The following is a 6,000-nucleotide window of genomic DNA, read 5'->3' on the forward strand; positions in this document are numbered from 1 at the left end:
TATTGATTTTGTTTAAACGTATTTAAAACATCTTCGAACTCCGTTTAAAATATTTCATATACGCATTGAGAAAAAGCTATTTATTGAAAGTGTTTCTTTTTAATTAGAGTTACAAAAATGATTTTAAAACAATATTTGGTTTTTTTAATTGGCGCCATTTTGTGCATGTGCAAAGTATCGGATGTTATTGGTGGTGTAAGTTTAGGTTAAATAGATATTTATTAAAAGTTGTGATATTTTACAAGTGAAAATGTGAATTGTTTTTAAGGCTGTGCACTCACTTTAATAAGTAAATTTTTGTTTAATAAATTTATATAGTAAAATCGTTTAGTAGAAGTAACGACCAATAAAATATGGTGACAAATTCACCAAAACCCACCTGTTTTCTAATCGAGAAATTTGCTGTCATAGTTTTCATCCGTCAATTTGTCACATATCGCCTATTTTGTTATCCTATTTGTTATAGCAGTCCATGCCAAACCCACCTGATCGAATTTAAAGCATCCGGCTCCATTAGGATTTAAATCGCGTAGTTCAAATTTTTCGAGGTTTTCGAGGAGCTTCAGAAAAAACCTTTCAGAAGCTCAAAGTAATTGGATTCATCTAAGTTTTAAGTTTTCGCAACAACAAGTGACTGACTTTCACATTTTGTGTTCGAAGTGTTGCAAATAAAGACTACGAATTTTGTATGAAAATGTTAAGTTTCAATTCGATTTGTCGCTCAAAACTCGTTCGCATTGATGTGGAGGTAATGAAATGTAAATCAGATTTCATTCGTTTAGAAAGCAAACAGGAGCATTAGTTCGATATCGATAATCAGATCATTATACTTAACTTGTACTACTACGCTAAAAATTCTTTATTAATAGAGGGGTTTTATAATAAACATTTTTATACCATATTAATGTATAAAAAGTACCAAAATGAGGGATCACTTTAATCCCTTATATGTTAAAATTTCTAAAAAGTGACAAAATCCATTTGATTCCACAATTCCATTTAAAATGAATTTCTTTGATATGGGATACAAAAAAGTACTAACACCTGGGTTTCACCCGTTTTATCCCCTTAAATGTACAAAAATCAAAAAGTACCACTCACCTGTCCACTTATTTTTTGCATATATCATATATTAAGTTTGACTTTTATTGCTAGCTTTATTAGTTCCGGAGATATAGAGATGCCGGTTTTACTCATTTTTACCTCAGTACAATTCGAATTTCCAAAAATTCAAATTTGGGAAAAATGTTTGTGAGGGAAAATTCGAAAATCGGCTTTACGAACGGACCGAATGAACCTAATGTAGTATTTTAGATGTCCAAAACCATCTTCAGAAAATTTCCTTTCCAATGAATTTGGTTTGGAGCTAATCGGTTGGATGGTTTCAGAGTCTATAACGGACATAGGTTTAAACATGTTTTGTGTTATATATATATAGATTATCGTACGTATTGCAATGGGGAAGAAGTTTAGATTTCAGAAGAACGCAAATACCAGACAGACATAAAGCAGACAAATTTTTGTCCTAGTCAATAGATAACAATCATCAGATCTTGAGCCGGCAGGATAGAGAAACATTATTGGCTGTCTACAAGACCGATAAGTGATAAATTATGCTGCTTCATTGAGGACCATCCTTATAACTCAGTCTTAAGGTTGGTCACAGGCAGCCTACAAGATGTCGTCGGATGAATCATTCAAACTACATCATCATCATCACACGTTTGGAGTTTACACCGGAACATATTGAAAAAACCTTTCTGCATTGCAGTTGGAACATGTTAGTTTTAATCGACAGTCATAGGAACGCCATCAATTCTGGGGACGAATTTATGTACTAAACTATTCCTTGACCTCAATGCAGAAACCTGGGATTAATATTTTATTGTCCTAGGTAATTACAACAGCAGATAGAATCAAGTCTCCAATGTTTTTTCAAATAGGAGAGTTTGGGCGACCTAGACACAAATCATGGCTGGTTAGCTACGCTAAAAGGCGAAAACTTCGTATGTCAAAATAATAAGGCACGAAAAAAATCCATACCAGCTAAAGTTCATACCACTCCTAGGGCAGCAAAGGCATCTGGCCATTCGTTAAAAATGGTTAAAGATCAGATATTTAGCTGCTTTATAAAGCAAAACTTTTGGCTGAATCATTCGCAAGTACTTCTCTCTTGTCGGAAAGTGTACAACCACTGATCGATCACGAATGAGTTTTAATTACTGTTAAAAGGGTTTTAGCGATTATCAACATGAATAAAATCATGGGCCAGATTATAATTCCTAAAAAGGGAGAGGCTAATTACCCTTTGGCGAATGCCCTATTTCCAAGGCGTTTAATTTTTATCAAAACTAATTGCTGTTGGTGTATGTATTAACTTTTCTGAATTTTCCTATATATATCGTTGAAAGAAGGAAGTACTTCACACCATCTGATTGGAGCTTATCGACGGCGCACGGTGGCTCATATCTCAATTTCATCGGCCAAAAGTTCCACTTTTTGTTAACTCCGATTTCAAAAAATTTAATGCCATTCAATACTAAAACTAAGGTAGCCAACAAAATTAGATACAAATATTGTCAATTGTGTGTGTGGCATGCTGTTAAAGTCAAATATTTTATGTAATTTTATAAAAAAAAAAATGTGATTTTTGTAAATTTGATCAGAAGTAAATTATCATATACTCGCAAACTATTATCGATAATTGGATGATTTTGTTTTGTTATGTTGGTTGGATAATAGTCTTTAAGAACTGGTATGATTTGTCACTGTACCGTTTATACCTGATGTGTTATTAATTTTTTTCTCAGGTCTATATTTGAGTCAAATTTGAATTTCAGTGGAATAAAATTGCTTAGGGTCATAAGGGGTTAAACAAATTTTACTACCAGGAGAAAGGCCAATGTGTCCTCTTTAAGCCTATATATACTTGTTGGCCTGTTTGTTGAACACTTTTTTCATTTGAATGAAATTACTCCCAATTTTTTTTCTATTTTTATTTTACCTGTTCATATGACTGGCGCAAAGTACAAGTCGCAATTTTGAAGATATTGCGATAAAATTTGGTACATACATTTTTTCGGCCCGAGGACGAAGCCTATTGAAAATGACGGAAATCGGTCTATTATTTCACCTAGCATCCATACAAATCGAGCCCTTAGCGCCAAATTATCGTAAGCGACAAAACACAAATTTTACAGGAGAAGGTTTTTTTTTTGATTATTTAGAAATTTATACATAGAATTAAAAATGTTATGATGCGATATAATATAATCTCGTTCAAGCTATTTGTCTATTTTTCAAAAATATTGATAACATTTGACAATTAAAAATTCATGGAATACTTTATAGAAAAATATGACAACAAATTTTTTTATTGAATTTTTGCATAGATAAAAATTTTTCGAATTGAAATTAAATTTTTATTTATAAATAGTTTTTAATGAAATTTCATAGTTATGTAGATTTTTCTATTTAAAATGGATAAATAAAAACGAATTTTGAAATTTATTATCAGCAATCCCGCAATTCCCAAAAAAAGTGTTGAAAAATTTAAAAAATGGTAATTTTTATTTTTTTTGGCTATAATATCCATACCAGGGTCGGGGTTATCGGGACCCTTAACAAAATAATTAAAAACATATTGAGCCACCTATAATCGGTTACTATATTTTGATCCCCTAAATTTTTATTTTACATAAAAAATAGGTGTTTTTTGAAAGGATCTGGTCTCGGTAACAACAATTTTGAAATTGGTTTTCCTTTAAAATATTTTATGAAAACTTAAAAAATTTTGCGAAAAATTGCTTTTTAAAAATTTTTAAATTCAAATGCATATAACTTTGGACTTAGTCATTATTTTTAAACAATTCTTTTTCCATTTGACACATACATGTGTTGTTAGTCCAATAAAGCAAAACTAGAGAAAATCGGACCCACTGTTATCAAAAAACTGGAGTAGGGTGGGTAAAAATGTTGAAAATTTAATTTTCAAATGCAAATATCTCCTAAGCTATAATAGATAATTGATAGCTACGACGAGAAGATTCTACATGTATAATGTTTTTGAAGTCGGAACTCAAACCAAGAAATAATATCGTTTTAAAAAAGTAACATACCCGAGGTGTCCTACTTTGAGGGCCCTTGGTCGCGCCCCTGGTGGGCCCATGAGGTCCACGTTCAAAGTTTAAACTCGACAACACTTCTTCTTTGCGCATGAGAAATTTCATTCAAACCAATCTAACCATTTAGAAGTTACAGATTTATTTCCCTCTTTTTTTTCTATACCACTGAGTGTCGCTTACGATAAAATTTGTTTACATATAAAAGATAAACATTGACTTACGATAAGATCTTACCCCCTATATTTTTGATGTTATTAACAATTTTGATATTCTGAGAACGCTAAAACATCAGTCGGTCCATCAAATTTTAATTTCTGCAATAAAACAAAAATTTTAAAAATGTCGCTTACGATAATTTGGCGCTAAGGACTCGAAATGTTCTCCCGAACAAATTTTGCTCCAAATAAGTTTTATATAAACTGAATTAATGTCACCTAATTTTATGATGATCGGTCCATAATTAGTCATAGCTTAATGCCATCTTCCGAAAATCATTCACGTAAATAAATTATAGTGTAGGGTATTATATGGCCGAACATACTTCCTTACTTGTTTTTATCTGCTTACAACTTTTTTAAAAGTAAAGCTGATTCAAAAATAAAAAAAAAAATCAATTTCATACTAAATGCTATACAAAAATTAAAAGTTCAACTTTTTAACCTTAAATTGATCAACAACTGCTAAACCGATTTTAATGACATTAAAACTGGAGAAAAATTCTCAATCGGTTAAAAAGTTACAGAGTTTTGGCAGATGAAAAACGATAATGAGCCACTGTGCGGCGTAAAGGAGAGGACAGTGATGTATTTACCTGTTGTTTTATCGATACATGCTACTTGGTATGTGTTCTACTGAAATTAGTAAATTTGTCCCCGATACCAGACGATTTTTACGCAAGAACTCATCCATATATGGTTCATTGGCAGTAATATCCGTATGTGGAAGAAACTTCCTGCTGAATCCTTCCTAACGCTGCGTTTACACATGCAAGTAGATTGATGAAAGTTGATAATACGTATTATTGTCGAAAATACATCGAAATGTCTACAAGTTGCTTGAGCGTTTACACATGCAAGTAAAAGTTCATTTTGTAAATGTTAGCGAAGGAGAATGATGTCTTCAAAATGCCACAAATATAAGAATATTACAGCTAATTCGATAAATAAACCTTTTATATATCAGCATTTGTTATTTTTAAGTCCATTTGCGGCTTGAAACCAAATTTTATTATTTTTATTCATAACAATAAAGTGTTACCATGATATTCAAATATAAAAATTTCTGGGGAAAATGTTAGGTTAACAATTTTTATAGATATTAGTAACAATTTTATTTATTAAAACTAATGAAATTGCTATTTTTACGAAAACGATAAGCATTAGTGGTCATTTGTACTATTTTCTTTTACAAAAATACATAAAATAAGTTAAAAATATAATTATTATTTCACCACCTTCTGATAAATTTTTTAAAAGCTATTTATTGGCAACTCTATTTGTCATCACTTGTATGAAAGTGTCGAAAATCACTGTCCACCTAAATTCAGTAGGCAGTGAGCTGCAAGTGGCTGCATGTGTGATTGTGTTAGTGCAAAAGTATGTATGTATTGTGTTTTTCGAACTGTTACTTGCATGTGTAAACGCTAGGTAATACTTTAAATGTAGGAAAGTTCAAATCGAATGACCACAAGCAATACTCTCGCTATCCTCCCTAACAACAGATATTTACCTAATTCCAACACCACCAATTGTATGAGGGCTGGTCCAAGAAGGAAAAAGAAAACTAATAAAATTATGAGAAATTATGAACAAATACATATTTTACATTTCTTACAATTATTTCAAAAGTTAAGCAAAACTTTTAATTTCAGGCTACC

This window comes from Calliphora vicina, chromosome 4 (genome assembly GCF_958450345.1).
Source record: "Calliphora vicina chromosome 4, idCalVici1.1, whole genome shotgun sequence".
Lineage (NCBI taxonomy): Eukaryota > Metazoa > Arthropoda > Insecta > Diptera > Calliphoridae > Calliphora > Calliphora vicina.